At 40.0% G+C, this 21963-nt stretch overlaps 1 long non-coding RNA gene across 1 annotated transcript; it reads right to left on the minus strand.

The window, feature by feature from the left end:
* Nucleotides 1–17609: 17609 nt before the first annotated feature.
* On the minus strand, nucleotides 17610–21692 carry LOC149126446 (uncharacterized). The gene is made up of 3 exons (XR_016233395.1): nucleotides 21563–21692; nucleotides 18483–18662; nucleotides 17610–17843 (listed from the first exon to the last, which is right to left on the minus strand). It is a non-coding gene; the product is annotated as an uncharacterized LOC149126446 (long non-coding RNA).
* Nucleotides 21693–21963: the final 271 nt, after the last annotated feature.

Consider the following 21963-nt stretch of genomic DNA (forward strand, 5'->3'; position numbering starts at 1 on the left):
TCTGCTGGATCACTCTCCTAAATGGCCCCAATGGTTATGGCCAGGCCAGGCCAATGCCAGGAGCTTCATCTGGATCTCCCGTGTGATTGCAGGGTCCCAAGCACTCTGGCCATCTTCTGCTGCTTTCCCAGGCATACTGTTGGGGAAGTAGAAGGGAAGTGCAGCAGGTCTCTCTGTAGTTCTGCCTTTCAAATAAATAAACAATAATAAAAAGAAGTGGCGCAGCCAGAACTTGAACCGAAAGTGGTAGGCACCTGTTATGCCACAACACTGGCCAGTGATTTTTGACAAGAAACCAATGTCATCAGTGGTTATTTGAAAAAAAAAAAAAAAAAGCTACAGACTATTAAATCTGTTTAACCCAACTCAAAGAATTTAACCAGTAAATTAGGAGGTGTGGTTGTTTTCTTTGTGTGTTATGTTTTGTTTTGCTTTTTAATTTTTCTTGAAAAAAACATCTGTGGTTATATTATCACCTTTTCTGTTTTATATTCTGTTGGCTCTATCCGATATGCAAAAAGGAATTTCTAGTTTTGCCTCACATCTCCCATGGAATTCTCATTTTATTTTATTTTTTTAAACTTTTATTTATTTAGTAAATATAATTTTCCAAAGTACAGGTTATGGATTACAATATCTTTTTCCCCCCATAACTTCCCACCCACCTGCACCCCTCCCATCTCCTGCTCCCTCTCCTATTCCATTCACATCAAGATTCATTTTCAATTCTCTTTATATACAGAAGATTGATTTAGTATATATTAAGTAAAGATTTTATCAGTTTGCACCCACACAGAACATAAAGTGTAAAATACTGTTTGAGTGCTAGTTATAGCATCAATTCACACTGGACAACACATTAAGGATAGAGATCCCACTTGAGGAGAAAGTACACAGTGACTCCTGTTGTTGACTTAACAATTTGACACTCTTGTTTATGGCATCAGAAATCTCCCTAGGCTCTAGTCATGAGTTTCCAAGGCTATGGAAGCCTCTTGAGTTCACTGACTTCGATCTTATTTAGACAAGGTCATAGTCAAAGTGGAAGTTCTCTCCTACCTTCAGAGAAAGGTACCTCCTTCTTTGATGGCCCGTTCTTTCTACTGGGATATCACTTGCAAAGGAATTCTCATTTTAAAGAGAAAGAGGACATATATCTTGCTCACAAACTTGGCATAGATTATTATGTGGTGAGTGTCTTTTCCACAAAGTGTTATGGACATGTTAGGCTATACATCAGGAGAGGCAGGCCGGAAGTGAGAACAGGAAAGAAGATGACCTAACTGAGCATTTCTACAGACCCGTGGTCATTAGAATCGTGGTATGCAGAGGTACCCTTTCCTCTTTCTCATTATCTACAAACCTTGGTCACAGGTGGCCACACCTAGAAACCCAGAGGTCAAACTTAATTACCAATCACCTTTTTTCGAAATTAACTCCCTCTCTGAATAACTAACAGAATATTTTTCCTCCTCACTCATTCCCAGACTTCATTAGCAATTCCTTCTCCTGGGCTCCATTTATTATGAATTGCATCAGTTTGACCAGACATCTGCTCTCTTAGGAGTGTTAAAGCTTCCATGTCTAATGTTCCTTCCAGAAAAGGCAAGGAACTTACATGCTCTTGACTTCCGTGATGAAAGTCATGGGCAATTTAAAATACGCATTTCCAAGAATGCACGATAGCATAAGTGAACTAAATGTGCCTTAAAATCCTGAATCAAGCCAGTAGGTTATACAGCTCACTCCCCTCCCCCATATCTGCGAGTTGGGGTCTGGCTTTGGCTACTGACCAATGAGGTGTTGATTATGTTATCAAACATGGAGGTCGAAATTCCCATGGTTGGCATCAGGACAATGACCGAGATATCACTGATGTACAAATGATTTCTTTAACCATAATAATTGGCTATTCCCAGACTAGACGAAGCCAGGATGAAAATATGGCCAGGGATGCTTCTTTTTTTGCTGAGGTCACACACACCCAATAAAAGATGAAGTCCAATTAAAAATTACCTTGTATTTTTGCCTTGGCTCTTTTGCACAGTTTTTATTCATGTCTCATTTGCTATACCTTAATAAAGATACCAGTTACATTTGGAATAGGCTTTTGTCAGATTGCCAACATCTTGAAATCTTAGAAACCCACTGCAAATGTGAGTACAGACTGAGTAACCTGGCAGCTGGCCAAGCACTGAATATCTTAAAGACAAGAGTAGTCAGCCATCCCATTTAATGTTTTGATTCTGTGCTCAAATAAAAAAAGACTGGACTAGATAACCTTCCAACTCGAAGATACCATGACTCTATTTTTCAAATATCCTCATCGTCCAAGTATTCTATAAACAAATGTTCTACAATAGAAATTCTAAAATTGCCATGCTTTGCTGTGTTTGCCTCTCCCTCTCCTCTTACTTTTTTTTTTCCTTTTCCACTCATCTCACCCCCAAATATGGTGCAATACAAATTCCTTCACCAGAGCTACAGAGTTGTTAGTTATTATAATACATGTTTTTAAATTCTCCACCCGCTGATGAAAACAAGTGATACGAAATGCTGGAGAAGCCTCAGGGGCATTCCAAGCATTTATGGACAAAAAGTCAAGACTGTGGTATTTCCCTTCCAAACGCATGTGAACTGAATCAAAGAGACAAGACTTCATACTTCAAGTCTCAGAAATGAAATGGATGTATGCTGTCCCTGGCAATCCTGAGTATGACAGCTGGGAAATAATGTACATCTATCCATTCCTTTCCCTCTCTCTTGGTCATGCCTCTGGTGCAGGCCCTATTATGTTATCTATACCACTAAACAGGCTGCTTTTAGTTGCATTTTCTTTGATGTTCCTACATATTTCTATAATAAGACACTTCTTAATAGTATTATTGAAATGTTGGGAGGATAATTATTTATTGAGATGAAGGGCCCTGTGCATTGAAGAATTGTTTAACTTACTGCCTAGACTGTAACAGATGCCGGTAGCACCCCAAAGTTGAAGCAACCAAAACTGTCAGCAGACATTACAAAATGTGCCCTAGGGAGTAAAATCATACCTGACTGAGAACCATTGCCGTAATAAACTGAATTGCGTTACTTATGATTCGGAACCTATCTCCTTTTGCGTATTTTTATTCATAATAAGTTCTCTTGAAATACTTTTGAGCTCCCCTCCCCCACACATACACCTTACTTTCTCATGTTAATAATTCAGGGAGGAGGGAGCAAACATTTAGTCTAATAGTTAAGACATGAATTAAAATGCCTGCGTCCCACATCAGAGTGCCTGGGTTAAAAGTCCTGTCTCCGGCTCCTGAGTCCAGCTCTCCTAGGGTACGGCAGTAACTGTTCCAGTAAAGGGTTCCTGCCACTCATGTGGGAGACTTAGATTTGAGTTTCTGGCTCATTGTGGGCATTTGGGAAATGAAGCAACCAAAGGAAATGACATGTCTCTCTTTTTCTCTTTAACACACACTCACACACACACACACACACACACACACTTCTAAAAGTCTGTTTCACAGGACACCTAGAGCTTCATCCATGCCACATTTCTCAATTCCTGCATTCCAATGTGTCCACTCACTTAAATCCATCCTTTGTATCTGTCTCTATTTCATCTCATTCATTAAATATCCGACTTCTCTGGAAGTACAACACTCACGTTGTTCCATTTGTTAAACTCACTTTAAAATGTTAGAATTCACTCATTCATTCAACTTCTGAGTACGGAGCTCCTACAGTGTGTCAGGCAGTGTAATGTGCACTGGGCTGAGAGTATTGAGTAGAGCAAGATCTCTATCTGGGCCAAATCAAGGGTCAGAGAAATTATGTATGGTAAGCGATACATGTGTGGGGTTGGGGTGAGGGGGCACTGGGAGAGCAGATGATCAAACTGGGTAAATGTTTAAATACAACATTTGATGAAACAGACAATGTGATATATACCATAGTAAGTAGATACTTATGGCAGTCACAGAAAAGCCTTATGAAATATAATATTTAAGCCAAAGATAGAAGTATGAGAAAGCATTAACTTTTGTCTTTGCCCTTGGAGGTATTAGCCTGTGCAAAGAACCTGAGGTAGGAGTGGGTTTGGCTTATTTGAAAATTTGCAGGAAATTTCTAGGGCTGGATTATATAGTGAACAAAAGAGAAACTTGTAAGAAATTAATTGGAAGAGGTAAGCAGGGACCAAACTGTACAGGGCTTGTTAGTTCAAGATAATGATTGCAAATTTTCTTTGAAATGTTTTAAGAGGTAAGTAAAGAGTTTTATGGAGGGAAGTGACATAATCTGGTTTATACCATTAATATATTACTCTGGGATTCTGTATGAGGAATGTGGAAAAGAAATGTTTCTGTTAAAAGAACTTCATGATTAGAGGATAGCTTGATTTTTTATGTCTAAAACTCCAGAAAGATTCAATTCTCTATTCTACGACATTCCATATGTTGTATCATGAAGGAGTTACGGGGGGTTGGAATATGAACTGCTTAAATTCTTTGGACAAGGTGCTTCTGATTGTCCCTTCAAAGTGTCATGAAATCCCAAGGTTTTCTGTGTGTTCCATGGCATAAAAAAATGATGGGAAGTACTGCTATAACATAGGATTGAAATACTCAGCCATATTGTGTTCAAACACCCCCAGAAGACTGGGAACTCATACCACCAAAGAGAGCCCTTTCTGGATTTGGAAAACTTCAACCATTTGAAAACTCCACTTTTCATTGAGCTGAGTCAGAAATGTGTAATATATATCAGTAAGAATATGAATAAATCAATTTGATACAGGAAAAAATTCTTTTACAAGCAGCTCATTTAACTCAACAAGTCTTTTGTCTATCAAATTGCTGATCTCTTGGGGCACATACCACCCTCTACCAAGGACTGTCTCCATTTACACCTGCTTCTCTGCCTAAAGGCAATGATCCCTTGGCTGCCTTCTCGTCACTCCATCACCCAGTCATCCTAACTGGTCTCCCTGTCTGCATGACCTGACTTGGGTCTGGCTCCCCTGAGATACGCCCCCTCCACATGGCCCTTGCCTCATCATCAGTTAGTCATTTCCTCCTCCTCTGTGTCTTCTCTACTAGCTTATGAACTCCCTGAGGACCAGGAATGGGCTTATTCATCTTGACATCCTCAACACAATGTCAAGTGTATTGGGGTTCAGAAAACAATACACCATCATGTGCCTCCTTGAACTTCAAACTGAGAGCACCTGGAAAGCAGCAAATGCAGAGAAGGACTTGCTAGCACTGAATTTGCCAAACAGGAACATAATCACCTTCAATCTTCTCACTGAAAGTTCCTTACTTAAGGAAGATTAAACTCATAACATAAAGGAATAGACTGAGGTCAAATAACATACCTAAAGCACAGAGAAACTTGGTACCAGACCATTCTCTATTCATCAGACCCACTCAATTCCCCTAAAAATCATTCACTTTTACTTCAAAAGTACCTATAGTCCCCACTTCTCTCTTCCTTATGAAGAGAATATTCATAATTCAACCATCTGGTCTTCTTTCAAGCTTCATATTTTGTAGGGTTCCCATGCACATGTGCAAGTTCATACATTTTTATGTATTTTAACCTTTTTAATGTTTATCTATTTTTATCTACTTCAAAAACAGAATGGCAGGTTTTATGTGGCCAGGGAGGGTGGGGCTGTGGGAGAAGAGAGAGAGAGTGATCTTACATCCACTGCCTCGCTCCTGAAAGAGCTGCAACAGCTGGGGCTGGGCCAAGCCAAAGCCAGAAGGATCCCAAATACCTTCACCATCTTCTACTGCCTCCCAGCATGCATTAGCAAGAACCTGGATCAGAAGTGGAGAAGCCATGACTCAAACTGGCACTTTAATATGGGGTGCAGGAATCCAAAGAGGGAATTTAACCTGCCGTGCCACAACATCTACCCTTCGTTTCCTCTTTATTTTCACATCATGTGAATGTGATATCAATACAGACAGAACAGACTCAATGTAGTTCATAGATATTGTTCTAAGACTATAATGATACTTCCCCTTCTTCCTTCCTTCCTTCCTTCCTCCCTTCCTCCCTCCCTCCCTCTTTTCTTCTTTTTTGTTTTCTTCAGCAGATAGATTATCAAAACTTGGAAAGCTTGAACTTTCCTACAAATATCTACCACACTACAGGTGTCTAGGCGTTAATTATTATGGAAACAGAAATTCTGGGCTTTGGAGTGAAAATTTCAAATTTTAATTCTACAACTTATTGGAACTAGTGTTGTGGGCACAGTGAATTAAGCTGCTGCCTATGACACTAGCATTCCATATCAGAGCAGCAGTTCAAGTCCCAGCTGCATTGCTTCTGATCCAGCATCCTGCAGATGTGCTTGGTAAAGCAGCAGAAGATGGCCCGATTATCCTGCCACCACGTGAAAGATGAGGATGGAGTTCCTGGCTTCTGGTTTCAGCATGGACCAGAGCTGAGTGTTGTGTCCATTTGGTGACTGAGCGACCAAATGTACACTATCTCTCTTGCTCTCTCTCATTCTCTCTCTCTCTTCTCTTCCTTTTTCTCCCTCTTTCTCTCTCAGTTTTTCTGTCTTTCAAAAAAAGTAATAAATATACTGAATACCTGTGTGCCTAGAGATAGAAATGCATGGGCCCTACCTTATGGAGCTTATGGTTTAGAAGGAAAAGCAAACACTAATCAAATGGTTAGATGATGAATAAATTTAAATGATATGAAGTTTATTATGGGAAACTATGACACCATGGGACTATCAGGGAAACCCAATTTTGTCTGGGTTTTCATGAAGGCTTCTTGTTGTGGTGAGATTAGAGCTATAAAACCAAAGGATAAGTAAATCCTGAGAAACAGACTTACAACACTCTCTAGTCCTCAAATTCCTCACCAGTAAAATGAGGATAATGTCCCTCTTGGGAGTTCTCCCAATTATTAATTACTTAACTAAGTAAAATGCTTGCCACAGAGAACTAATTCAATAATTGGCAGGTCCTTTGTCCTATAATGAAGGAGAAATGAAAGCAGGCTGAACAGGCAGGATTGTGGAAGTACATAAATGCCTCCTATCAAGTGATGAATCCTATCTCCCCAATACATTTTGAAGTCATAACCCTCAGAACCTCAGCATATGAACTTTGTTTTGAAATAGGGCTGGCCGGTGCCGCGGCTTACTGGGCTAATCCTCTGCCTTGCGGCGCCGGCACACCAGGTTCTAGTCCCGGTCGGGGCGCCGGATTCTGTCCCGGTTGCCCCTCTTCCAGGCCAGCTCTCTGCTGTGGCCAGGGAGTGCAGTGGAGGATGGCCCAAGTACTTGGGCCCTGCACCCCATAGGAGACCAGGAGAAGCACTTGGCTCCTGGCTTCGGATCAGTGCGATGTGCCGGCCACAGCGCGCCGGCCGCGGCGGCCACTGGAGGCTGAACAAAGGAAGACCTTTCTCTCTGTCTCTCTCTCTCACTGTCCACTCTGCCTGTCAAAAAAAAAAAAAGAAAAAGAAAGAAAGAAAGAAAGAAAGAAAGAAAGAAAGAAAGAAAGAAAGAAAGAAAGAAAAGAAAAGAAAAGAAATAGGGCTATTATTCAAGATGAAGTTAACTATGTTAAGATAATGTCATTCCAGAATAGAATGGGCACTCAATCCAATGGAATGGGTGTACTTATAAGAAGAGGTAGATTTGAACGTAGACATGGGAGGCACGGACATCATGGGACACTGGAGGCAAAGATTAAAGTGCTCCAGCTGCAAGCCAAGGATTGCTGAGCAGAAGCTTGGAAGAGGTAAAGAAGGAGTGTGCCCTAAGGTTTAGGAGCATGGTTCAATCAATATCTTTCTTTGGGATTTCTGCTCCAGGTACCGTGAGGCTATATATTTGAACTATTTTAAGTCACTGTTTGTGAGACTTTTTTAGAGAAGTTCTAAGAAATCAATATGCCTCATTTAAAGGTTTAGATTACATATTTCAGGTAATTATGCGGACTTTGAAGACAGGTAAGTGGGAAGATAGTGTTTGAACAAGAAAACACACACGGAAGATCTTTGGGGAAGATAAAACTGCAAATCATCTTTACTGGGTTGATGTATTTTCTGTTCCCAGTGAGCCCAGACCACTTGAGGACAGACCTCCTTGAGGACAGATCCACACCTTCCAGGCCAAGCTGAACTCAGTACATCCTTGTTAAGTGAATTATTTCAAATAAACATTTGGGTACACAGCTATTTATGGGAAATTTAAAGGTAAAACACTTTAACACATTGAATTTTTACTCTTCTCAAGTAAAAATCATCTCCTCATTTTATTTAATTGAAGAGGCAAAGCATGCAGTAAATTAAGTCCAATTTGCATGCAATTGTGCATGCAATGTGAATCTCAGCTGTAACTAGGGAGCGAGCTGTGTACAAACTCAAACACTCTTATATTTGAAGATAACATTAATTGTTTGCTTAAAATTTTCAGTAGTTTCCTTTCTTTGCTTTCAAAGAAAAAATGTCGTAGCTTTTCTATTTCTAATTTAAAGCCCAACAAATCCATAACTGATAATAAAAACCTATCCCTCAGGGTCTAATACATTCTGCTGGTAGTATAGTAGTAATGCCTACAAGCTCCAGAGCAAGCCTCTAATTCTGTATAAAGAAAAAGTCTTCCTGGCTTTAATTCATGTGGTTTTGCCCTATTTAATTATATTTATCATCCAATAATATTCCACACTTATAAAAATAGTGAATGGTGTATAGAGGAAGCAATGTACTGTATCATATTTTATGAAATTCTGTATGCCATGTGTATTGATTGGATATAAACTAGAGAACATACTTTGTTTAAATTAAGGCTTTAAATTCAATTTCATACCAATTCCTTCAACTCATTATACATAATATATTTGTTTACATCCATGGAAATGTTACCTGGTTAAACTACAAATCTTTTCCTAATTCGGATTGATTTATATTTTCTAGCCTCTCAATTCGTGTGATTTCATGTTGTTATCACTAAATAATGAAAGAGGAACCTTAGTTTAATCAAATTAATATCGTTGCCCATGAATGTTAATTAAATATGTAAGGAGAAAGAAAACAGAAACCAGATAAAAGGGAACACTGGGTGTGTGAGGAGGCTGTGCTGACATTACAACGGATTCCAGGAGAAGGAGCTGTCGAGGGTTGCGTGTGCCCATCCCTCCCAGGGCACAGAAGACCTGCTGGTGCACTTCCTCTGTGAAGCATCTGTCTTCAGAAACTCCCCTCTCTTGGAATTATTCCCTTCTTTACACAGCCCCAGACTCATGTAACCACTCACAGTTAATTATTCTTAAACATCAATGTTGATTACAAGGATTCCTGGGCACCAATGAGGCCTACAGAAATCAGATTCTCAAGGAACAACGCCCAGAATTTTGCATTTTTAAGAAGCATTTCAGGTGACCCTGCAACAGAAGATTTGGGAACTTCAGGTGTTGAACAACCATCCTGAACTTTGCAATTCGGTGGGAGCTCTCAGTACACTTTCTGGAAGATGCTGCATCCTTCCTGTCTCTTGTATAGTGTCTCAGCACACTCTCCCATGCTCCTATGCCCTTTCCTCCCCCTAAATGTCATGTGATCTAGTGGACTAACTCTGGCTAACTGGAGAGTGCTGGGAGGACACCCCAGTTCATATATACAGCTGTATCTTCAAAGAGGTCTTCTAGGGGCTGTGGTCAGCCCCACTGAAGAAGTGGGGAAATATCACCTGGCTGCTTTAGGATCTTGCCATTTTTGCTAAACAATATGTTGTGCACATTTTCAGCTTGTGTACTGCTAAGGAATAACAATGAATATCTTTGAGATGGGGCTTCCTACTAGACGTACCTCTGCTTTGAAATCCAGATCTGGAAGGTGCTGCCCATGGTCCCAAATTAAGTCATATGACTATTCTGATCTTTGTATTTATCCAAAGGAAATGGCAATTTATATTTTTCCAGAATTTTTAGATTAATAGGAGTGTATAAAGCATGCCTGTAAAAATATAGTACCTAATAAATGTCAGTAAATTGGTATACCAAAAAAAGTATAATTTCTGTAAGACTAGTCCCAGTTCCCTAGAGGTATCAGAGTCCCAAGCAGTTTCTTAGTAGCAACAGCAGCCATGAGAGTAAGATTTTTTTTTTTTTAATTTTTTTGACAGGCAGAGTTAGACAGTGAGAGAGAGAGAGAGAGAGAGAGAGAGGTCTTCCTTCTGTTGGTTCACCCCCAAAATGGCAGCTAAGGCCAGCACGCTGCACTGATCCAAAGCCAGGAGCCAGGTGCTTCCTCCTGGTTTCGCAGGCAGGTGCAGGGCCCAAGCACTTGGGCCATCTTCCCCTGCCTTCCCAGGCCACAGCAGAGCTGGACTGGAAGAGGAACAACCAGGACAGAATCTGGCGCCCCAACCAGGGCTAGAACCCAGGATGCCAGCGTCACAGGTGGAGGACTAGCCTAGTAAGCCACAGCGCCATCTGAGAGTGAGCTTTATCCAAAGTTCTTAGCTGCAACACAGGGTTAAAGGTGAGTGTTGAGATAAGGACAATGGCAAAGATTTAAATGAGTTAAATTGCAGAATTTCTTCTCTTTCTGGTATGCTGTGAGGGGAAGCCCAAAAATGACAATACCCTCCATTTTTTTTTTTTTATCTTTTATTTAATGAATATAAATTTCCAAAGTACGACTCATGGGTTACAATGGCTTCCCCCCCCATACCGTCCCTCCCACCAACAACCCTCCCCTTTCCCACTCCCTCTCCCCTTCCATTCACATCAAGATTCATTTTCGATTATCTTAATATACAGAAGATCAGCTTAGTATACCTTAAGTAAGGATTTCAACAGTTTGCTCCCACACAGAAACATAAAGTGAAAAATAATAGATGATTTTTTTTAAATGATGATGAAATCAGATCAGACCTATTGTCATGTTTAATCCCAGTGAGAGTCAAGTTGGGAATTGAAAATTTCTTTCTTTCTTTTTTTTTTTTTTTTTTTTTTTTTTACAGAAGATCAGTTTAGTGTACATTAAGTAAAGATTTCAGTCGTTTGCACCCCCATAGAAACACAAAGTGAAATATACTGTTTGAGTACTCGTTATAGCATTAAGCCTCAGTGTACAGCACGTTAAGGACCGAGATCCTACATGAGGAGTAAGTGCACAGTGACTCCTGTTGTTGACTTTACCAATTGACACTCCTGTTTATGGCATCAGTAATCTCCCTATGCACCTGTTATGAGTTTCCAAGGCTATGGAAGCCCCTTGAGTTCTCCGACTCTTATCTTGTTTAGACACGGTCATAGTCAAAGTGGAGGTTCTCTCCTCCCTTCAGAGAAAGGCACCTCCCTCTTTGAAGACCTGTTCTTTCCACTGGGATCTCACTCACAGAGATCTTTTTGCCAGAGTGTCTTGGCTTTCCATGCCTGAAATACTCTCATGGGCTTTTCAGCCAGATCCGAGTGCCTTTAGGGCTGATTCTGAGGCCAGAGTGCTATTTAGGACATCCGCCATTCTATGAGTCTGCTGAGTATCTCACTTCCCATGTTGGATCACTCTCCCATTTATTTATTCTATCGGTTGGTGTTAGCAGATACTAGACTTGTTTATGTGCTCCCTTTGACTCTTAGTCCTTTCATTATGATCAATTGTGAACTGAAATTGATCACTTGGAGTAGTGAGATGGCATTGGCACATGCCACCTTGATGGGATTGAATTGGAATCCCCTGGTATGTTTCCAACTCTACCAATTGGGGCAAGTCAGCCCGAGCATGTCCCAAATTATACATCTCTTCCCTCTCTTATTCCCACTCTTATGTTTAACAGGGATCACATTTCAGTTAATTTTCAACACTTAAGAATAACTGTGTGATAATTACAGAATTAAACCAGTCATATTAAGTAGAACAGACAAAAAAAAATACTATGAGGGATAATGTATTAAGTTGTCCATTAGCAGTCAGAGCTATGCTGATCAAGTCACCATTTCTCATAGTGTCCATTTCACTTCAGGAGGTTTCCTTTTTGGGGTTGAGTCAGTTGTCACCGATCAGGGAGAACATATGGTATTTGTCCCTTTGGGATTGGCTTACTTCACTCAGCATGATGTGTTCCAGATTCCTCCATTTTGTTGCAAATGACTGGATTTCGTTGTTTCTTACTGCGGTATAGTACTCTAAAGAATACATATCCCATAATTTCTTTATCCAGTCTACCGTTGATGGGCATTTAGGTTGGTTCCAGGTCTTGGCTATTGTGAATTGTGCTGCAATAAACATTAGGGTGCAGACCGCTTTTTTGTTTATCAATTTAAACTCCTTTGGGTAAATTCCAAGGAGTGGGATGGCTGGGTCAAACGGTAGGGTTATATTCAGGTTTCTGAGGAATCTCCAGACTGATTTCCATAGTGGCTTGACCAGTTTGCATTCCCACCAACAGTGGGTTAGTGTCCCTTTTTCCCCACATCCTCGCCAGCATCTGTTGTTGGTAGATTTCTGTATGTGAGCCATTCTAACCGGGGTGAGGTGAAACCTCATTGTGGTTTTGATTTGCATTTCCCTGATTGCTCGTGACCTTGAACATTTTTTCATGTGCCTGTTGGCCATTTGGATTTCCTCTTTTGAAAAATGTCTATTGAAGTCCTTGGCCCATCTCTTAAGTGGGTTGTTGGTTTTGTTTTTGTGGAGTTTCTTGATCTCTTTGTAGATTCTGGTTATTAACCCTTTATCTGTTGCATAGTTTGCAAATATTTTTTCCCATTCTGTCGGTTGTCTCTTCACTCTCCTGACTGTTTCTTTTGCAGTACAGAAACTTCTCATTTTGATGCAATCCCAATAGTTGATTTTGGCTTTGACTGTCTGTGCCTCCCGGAATACCCTCCATTTTTTATTAGATATCCTCCATTAAAATGATCTTTAAATTGACAACCAAATGCCTTTCGGTTAATACAAAACAATGGGATTCAATGTGGAGGAAAAAATTATTTTGTCTGTTCAAACCATATTTTAGCACATATTCACTGGGAATTTTCCATCATCTCATTTGCTGGGACTGAGACAGAGGCTTTGGATGGCCAGTTTGTGTTTTGTTCTTTCATTTGTTTGTTTAATTTTCCATTATGAATTGGAGATGAAATGTAGTTGGATTCATGCATTAAATATCCCTGGCAAAAGGATACACAGTAAATATCTCTGACATAAAGGACATCCTTAATGTACTCAATCATTAATGAGCTTAGTACTGAGTTACAATCTCAAGAGGGGAGTGGCAAGTTTCTTGTGTCCTACAGCAAAATGACCAAAGTTTTTCACCCTTTTTGTAATATGAAGAAAGCACTAAGCAACTTATCACCAAGCCTTGGAACTAATAGGTGTGTAGTTTCTATGTTTTAGATACTATTGCCTTGAAGTAAGGAGTAAAATAGCATGGCCTTGGAATTGTTTTATGGCCTGAACTGCTGGGCAAGCCTATCCTGTACTGTTGTGAATTAATGACACTTTTGGAGCATTTAAGAGAAATTTTATTCCCTCTTTCCTATCATAGCATTTGATAGTCAATAAGGAGATAGTTCCATAAATGCAATACTTATAACAAAACATATATGTTCAAAGTAGTTTTTGTTATCAATTTATATTTATTTGAAAGGCAGGGATACAGAGAAAGACAGGCAAGTAGGCAGGTGATCAGAGAGCTTCCATCTGCTGGTTCACTATCCAAATGCCAACAACACCAGAGCCAGGCTGAAGCCAGGAGCTGTGAGAGCAACCCAGGTCTCCCATGTGGATGGGAGGGATTTGACTCTTTGAACCATCAGCTGCTGCCTCCCAGAGTGGGTGCACAATGGTAGGATGCTGGAATCAGGGGTAGAATCAAGACTTGAACCCAAGCACTCTGGTAGGGATGCAGGCATCCCAAGGGGCATCTTAATCACCATACCAATCACCCGCCCTCAAAGTGTGTTAGTATCTATTTTTCCTAAAGTAACATTTACATTCTTGAGTAAATAGATACATGCATACAGCTGCCTTTTACCTTCCACAGGCCAAGGACATTTGGGTGGATTCTTTCTGACAACTCTACAAAATACAAGTACATATATAGTGTTGGCGAACTAACTGGAGGAAACACCCATAAGGGCAGCGCAGGCATAGGCCATGGGCCAAATCCAACTCACCAGTTGTTTTTGTAAATAAAGTATAGTGATTGAAATATAGTCACATCCATTTGTTTAGATATTATCTATGGTTGCTGTCTGATGAAAATGGCAGAACTGAATGGTTGTGAGACTGGCATTTATGATCCACAAGTCAACAATATTTACTACAGCCCTATACAGAAAAAGTTTACCAACTGCTGATCTAAAACACAACCCTAACAATATTTTAAAAGTCAATGTCTCTGGTCTTCCACAAATTTTCACTTGTTGACAATCTGTGCATATTAGATGGAGCTTACGCCTAACTAATCTGGTTATTTTTATGTTCTCAAATATGAGAAATTAGCATAAATGTTGTTGGATACCTACTGGAAGGACATTTAATTCTCATTCCATGATATGGTTTACAAATGAGTTTCTGAAAATGCTCATCCTAGTCATTATTCCTCCTCAGCACTCTTTTTGAGTACATTTCCAAATATAGACAAAATGAAAAATAGCCATTTAAAGTGGTACTTTGACAGGAAATGTATTGTTGTGGCAGTATGTAGAAAAGAAAGGAAAGGAGAAAAAATTGACTAGATTGTTGAGGGCATACATAAAGCCTGCTTATATGCATGCATACTTTGAATCTAATGTAATATACAGAATATTACTGGTTATGATTTGATCTTCCAAATCTATCATTCAAAACAAAAAATCATAAGTTGCATATTGATTAATGTTCTTAGGCAAATACTTTTAGAGCTTAACATCATAAAGTAGAGGTTGATAAAAGCAGTTTAGGCATAGAACTGCTTTATTTAGAATTTGTTTTCCTCAAAAAGGGTCAAAGTGTTCTTTGGAGAAAAAAAAAAAAGATTCCCTTCATGTTCTCAGTCAACCACAACAACTAAGCATTACATTTAAAAAACAAATTTCTATTTTCCCTTGCAAGGTGTCCTGGCTTAGATCGATATAGAGTGTTGAATAAAGTTGTTTATTCTTAATCCAAAGACACTATAAAGCAAAAGAGAAGTAATAAATAGAGATTAAGATGAAGGCTACAACACAAGAGTTCATCAAGTCATACCAAAGACTTTCACAACATTTTTGAGTCCATGTTTATGTTCTCCCAAAATAGAAGCTGTACTTTGAGTCATAGGGTCCCTGAACTGATCTGCAATAATGCAGAGACTGACTGAGTCAGAATAAACTATACAATCATGTATTCCCACAACACACATTTTGAGTGACTCAGGCATTGAGCAAGTACATTGAGTGTTCAAAGTCATAAAGGCAAGGTCCCTACCTTCATGGGGCTTATACTCAATGCAAGACTCTGGTCAGTCCAGAAGAGTATAGATGGTGCTGTAGTCCACTGAAGTTCAAAACCATGACTCCCACTTACATATATACTACAAACATGTTTTATTCAACTCATTAACTAATAAGTAAGATGTTACGACCAGATGAAAGAGCGTTTTAGAAGTTGTATAGATAGATTCAATCTTGGGATAAGATTGATGCGTAGATACAAAATTGGCTCACATCCAACAGGGCCATAAACCTTTAGGATAATCTGTTCCACTTGGCAGAGATGATTTGCAGCTCTTACATACAAAAAGCTACAAGTTAATGTGTAACTTCATGGTCTTGGATTTTTAATTAATAGCAAGCAGTGAGGTGATCTAAGTTAGACCCTTAGCCAGTCCTAGGGGAAAATGAATAGGAAGTGGTCACATGTTTGAGTTACTTCTTAAGCTTCAGAGACTTTCTGAAGCACATAAGAAGCCACCTACATCACGTCAGGCCAAGATGGGGCTGCGTTAAGCATGGCAATATTTGGATTGAGATCTGGAGGGAAAGGTGTGGATTAGCGAGAGTGGGAAGATGGGCATTCCACAAAGAGTGACAATACATGACAGCTCTGTTCGTTCCTGTGTGACTCTACAGAACTTACTCCAAAAGTGGTAAGTCAGTCACCCAAAGAATGTGGAGAACACAGAGATTCCTACCATTGGGGTGGATAATAATCTGCCAGTTTTTTATAGGCATGGATTAAGAAATAGACTCCCAGGCAGAATTTTCCAGAAGCTGAGGAAGGACCAGAATGTCTCCAAAAGCCTAGGGCATGTCCCATTTTGGATCACAAGCTTAGCAGAAGACTGAAAAAGGGAAAAGGGAAAAAAAAAAATCTGTCAATCGTCTATTTACTAGCCACATGTGCTGCTTGTCTGAATCAGTTTGTGGTCTCTCACTTACTCTATTTAGAATTCTGTACATCTGGGTGTATTTTCTCTAGTGTTTCCTATCATATCAGTGACAGAATTGCCAACACAGAGGTATCCATAAATTATCCTGCAGTCTAGTAGTTTCTAGTGTTTGGAAAGCTTGGAACAAAAGACGCAAATGCAAATGCGAGCTGCTTAATTCAGTGAGTATTTGTGATGTTACCCAGGTGCCAATGACATCTTTCTGACCAGCTCAGAGGCACCAGGGACCAACCCAACATACATTTTTAATGTGCTCAGCTGTGACAGCATATACACAGAGAAGACCTTAAGGCCTTAAAGACGTCCTCTTGGAAACCACTACACTTTTAGAGACCCAGAAGAAACGGTTTAATTAATCTTCTTTTTCAGGGTAGCTTTTTTTATATAAATTATGTACACTGAAAACCTGCCAATTATAGCAAATTAAGGGACTTGGCAAGTGCATCCCGTAGAGGCAGATGGTAAATAATATCCAGATTCTGATTTGAAATAGGACCAGAGATTAGCTAGTGCAGAATGTAAAAAGGAATCCAGATATGGGAAATAAACAGATTTAATGTGCACTGAAGGGGAGGGGTTGGGTTTAGGATAGCTATAGTGATGTGCCGAAAATGAATGACTCAGTATCATTACGCACAGTTTCATGAGCTGAGCCTTTTATGAGGCTTCTGTCTGATTTTTTGAAGAACCATTATTGTGTTCCTAGATTTGTGACAGTACCCAAATGCCTCAGTTTCCTCTCTTATGCAGTGAGCATAGAGCAGTCTGGAGTTCATTTTCCATAACCTCACTATCCAAAGTGCTTAGCACCCTACTTGGCATATGAACCGTTCATGTAAAAGTCTGTTCTGGTTTTGTAAGTGTTGTTATCATCTGACTACCAAAGTAAATAACAACTCACACATATCCTCTCCCTTACCTGTTTTGCCAAAGCTAATACCTAACCGCTCAAGTGTTAGAGATGGTTCTGCCAAGTTCTTCTTATAGATGGAGAACTGGAGGTTCAGAAAGTATAAGCACTGTGCCTTCGTCACACAGGCAGTGAGTGGCAGGTCCTACATGCTAAATCGCCACGGTGCTCTGTCGTCCTGAAACACCAAGTCCTCAGATGGTGTGTTGCTGGAAGTGCCCGAATAGAACTACGTGTATCAGAGGTGAAGTATGGTCTGAAGATAAAGTCAGACATGTATGAGACAAGATGTTTAGTCTCTGCTTACCCTCTCTCTTTTTTTTATAAAGATTTTATTTGAGAGGTAGAGTTACAGACAGTGAGAGGGAGAAACAGAAAGGTCTTCCGTTCGTTGGTTCACTCCTCAGTGGCCACAACGGTTGGAGCTGCATTGATCCAAAGCCAGGAGCCAGGTGCTTCTTCCCGGTTTCCCATGTGAGTGCAGAGGCCCAAGCACTTGGGCCATCTTCTACTGCTTTCCCAGGCCACAGCAGAGAGCTGGATTGGAAGAGAAGCACCCAGGGCTAGAACCAGCGCCCACGTGGGATGCCAGCACCATAGACGGAGGATTAACCTACTGCGCCACAGCGCCAGCCCCTCTGCTTACTTTCTCATTCCACCAAACTCAGTTTGTTTCTGGTTTGAGTTCTTACAGCTAGGAAGTTGGTGATCTCAATTTCCTTATAACTGGATCTCTCTCTCTCTCTCTCTCTCTCTCTGGCTAATTCAGTACAGAAATCATGTAGAACAATGACTAGGTTCAGCTACAGACTCCACACCGTAAGAACACAAAAGTGGGAGGGCAAAGGACACAGGAGACACCACAACCACTAGAGGACAAGGCCAGGACAACAGATCCAAGGGCAGAGCCACCACCACAGCACTCCGCATCTGCCGGCAAGGAGCTGCCCTAATCCTGCAACTCTCATCCCGCTCCCCCTTCGCATCCCAACCAGTCTGAAAAGTGGGATCTTTCCGGTGTCTGCAGTCACAGATCAGACCACCGCATGTTTGTCATGTAAATCGTGCTTAGGCTAGGTTGCTAAAATTAGGGACTGACTCAATCTTCATACATCATTACAGCTATCTCCAAGGCTGTAAGTGATGCGGTGCACCGGCGCTGATGCAAAAGCTTACCCCAATTAGCTTCTGCAAATGCTCTTCCTGCAACAGGGCTGCGTTTCCTAGGAGCCTTCAATCTAATTACAAGGCTTGATTCTCCCGCAGGGCCCGCCTGGCCAGATGATTTCATTTTACTTTTCGGCTAACCTTTGCCATCAGTGATGTCACTGGAGTGGTCCTTGTCGTGAGAGGTTCCTAGGAACACACTAAAAGGTTAATTTGTTTGGTATTTGGTGAAAGAGACTTCTCTACTGGCGGGCCCCTGCTCTGCTGTAGGCAGGTAATGGTACAAAGCAGGCATCTTCAGAGGAAAGCAATTTGCACCCAGCCAGCACCAACACAGCTTCATGCACTAACTACCCAGGAGCCACTCAGATGGAAAATCACCGCTGAGAAAGACGGCAGTGGGTTCTCTCTATAATTCAGATTATTCACTCAAGGGGACTTTGCATATTTCTTAGTGTTTTTTTTTCCCCCTTCAAAAACAAGAGCTAACAAGGCTCAGTGGAAAATGTAACCAGTTATGCCACAGGAAAAACTCATGTTCAACCATGTTAAACATCAGGGAAACGAAGGAAAAAGCACAAGTAACATAATGCACACCAATTCCATCATCATTATTCGCCAAACTCAAAGTGTATGTTGTTACCTAAAGAGACCCTCTCCTCTTGTCCCCTCCCACCAGCTGGTGAGCCAGGCTCTTGCTACGCCAACCAAACATGCTATGGAAGGTTTAGAACCTGACTGTAGCCACCTGTAATGCTTATGTTTAATACAGAAGGCCAGTGCTGACAACAAGGGTGTCTAAATCAAACCAGGGCTACAAAGTTAGAAAATCGTGGCAGCCTAACATTTTTTTATGAGCCACGCAATAAAAAGGAACTAGCTCTACTGATGTTCTGCGTTTACTAACATCATTCAAAAGAAATATTTTGATCTTAATCTTGTTTGTTATGTCTTTCTAAATGATCCCTTAGCATTCTTCTTACCAGTACGGCTTTCCATAATTCCTCCCCTCTGCCTTTCAATGCAAGGTCTAGAGCACTATTTTTGTTTAATTAAATAAAACCTCATCTCCTGTCTCTATACAACATTTCAATTTCTATTTGTTCACTGAGTAATGGAAAAACCTTTACAATATAATGAATATGAAGCATGATATGAAATCAGCATATGAAAGCAGCAAGTGAAAAACTGTAGGATTTTTAAAACATGAATAAGAGGCCCCAATGATCAAATTTAGCAAAACAATAAGCCATATGGGCAGACTGGACACACACTTACATAATCACTCCTGAATCTAAGAATAGAGCTTACATTCAAAATTGGAACACAGAATAAGTGAGAAAGAAAAATCACTTCATTCAACAGGTATCAAATTATAAAACTTGTCCAAGCAGTAGTTTCAGCTGAAATTTCAAAAATAAGCACATCTGTAAATAAACATAGAGGGGGGAAAAGTATAAGTTGAATGCTAAAACTTTGGAAAAGATGGTAAATGGAAGAATGCAGCCATTTCACATCATTTCCATTTTCTATTCTGTCTTCCCAAATGAACAAACTTAAGGAAATTTTCCAAATAAAGTATGTCATGACTGGCAGCAACTAAAAAGAAGATAAACAACTGCAAGGTGCACAACTGAACATAATAAACATTGACAAGTAAAGAATGCAAAATGAAACAACAAAGTATTCTAGGATAAAATAGTGAGTGTACAACTCAGCTGTCCTGTAAGCCTTCAATGGCATTTTAGAAGCAATAATGCTGAGTCAATAATATGCTGTTTTCACCAACACTGCCACTTGGAGAAGCAAACTGAAATTGTACTTTTGGGTTTTTCTTCTTCCAACTGAAATGTAGTGGGTATAGTTCCTGCGAGGGAGAATAAGAGGAGAAAATGAAGGGAGAAATGGCTACAGTTAAGGTTGCAGAGATTCATAATGAATTGGAATTTGAGTCGAATTCAAGCCCTACTGTGTAGAGGAAAACATGATTTAAGCTGTTTGACTCAATCACTGTTTAGCTCCATTTCATCACCCACATTCAAACTACAAGCCCAAAGGAGAGGCAACTAAAACAGTTATCCGTCATGGTGGGAGAGGACTAAAAGAAAATTGTCTTACATTTTATCATCAAAATCAGCAAATCCAGTTTGCACCAAATAATTTACATCAAGTAAAGCTGCCCCTTGATTTATGATGGGGTTACATCCAGCCGAACCCTTCCTAAGGTGAAAATACCATAAACCTAAAATGCATTTACTACATCTACACTACAGACTGTCACCACGTAACAGCACAACACACTGTACAATATGGATGCTTCCTCTCGTGATCACCAGGCTGCCTGGGAGTTGCAGATGCCAACATTGTGAGACAGTATCATTTACCCAGAAAATGATTCAAATTCAAAACCCAAACTATGATTTTTATGTGTATTGCTCTTGTTCCATCATAAAGTATAAAAATCATAAATCAAAGCACTATCAGCCTTGGGCCATCTGTATACGCAATATTAAAAGAATCTGCATGCCAATTCAAAGACATTGCAGGGGGGAAATCCATAAATAAATAATAAGTAAAATTAGGGGAAAACATTCACAGTCAAGAAAAATAAAAAAGAAAGCAAAACAAAGAAAGAAGAAAAATATCCATAAATGCAATGTGTTGTGTTGTGTTATGAAGGCTTTAATAAGATGATCATTTAAATGTAAAATAAGAAAATGGAATGATATAAAAAGAAAATGTCCAGCATTAAATAAAACTGATGTTCAAAGCAAGAATATTAAGGCAAAGCAAGAATATTAAGGAACACAGTAATAAATTTGAAACAAAAGGAAATACTACAGACTAGGCTAAAAATAAAATACCCTCTCTAAATCAAGAGATTCCTGTGATCACACAATAAATGCGCAGAATGAAGAACATATGAAAAGAAAGAGAGAAGAGGGGTGGGGAGGCAAGGGATGAAGGCAGGAAGGAAGCAGAGAAGGAAAGAAGGAAATAAGGAAAAGGGTAGGGAAAGAGGGGGGGAATAGTAGAGGAGAGAAAAAAGTAAGATAATGTTCGGGACAGATAAATATAAGCCTACTTACCATTACAAGCTTCCTTGAAAAACAAAGCCCAATCATAAAGCCAAAAACATATTAAAGAATACAAAACAAGAAAGTTTCCATGAGATCATGAGGAAAAAATAGCTAAAAATTTTCTAAAGTGCACTCTAATCCAAGCAAAATTAATACAGAACATTCAAAGCCAAAACATATCCTGCTTTTCTATTCGATGTCAGAGATAAAGACTTCTTCAGGCCACAGAGCAGAAAAAATTCTGAATCCCCTGAAACTTCTAGACAAAAGCATTGAAGGTGGAAAGATCAGAACTAAAGTCTACAGTGTCCTGGAGAAAAAGAAAACAGGAGGGCTGGCACTGCAGTATAGTAGGTTAAGCCTCCCCCTGCAATGCCTGGGTCCCAAATGCATGCTGGTTCATGTCCGGG

This window comes from Oryctolagus cuniculus, chromosome 5, assembly GCF_051225735.1.
Source record: "Oryctolagus cuniculus isolate XC-2025 breed Fujian yellow rabbit chromosome 5, ASM5122573v1, whole genome shotgun sequence".
Lineage (NCBI taxonomy): Eukaryota > Metazoa > Chordata > Mammalia > Lagomorpha > Leporidae > Oryctolagus > Oryctolagus cuniculus.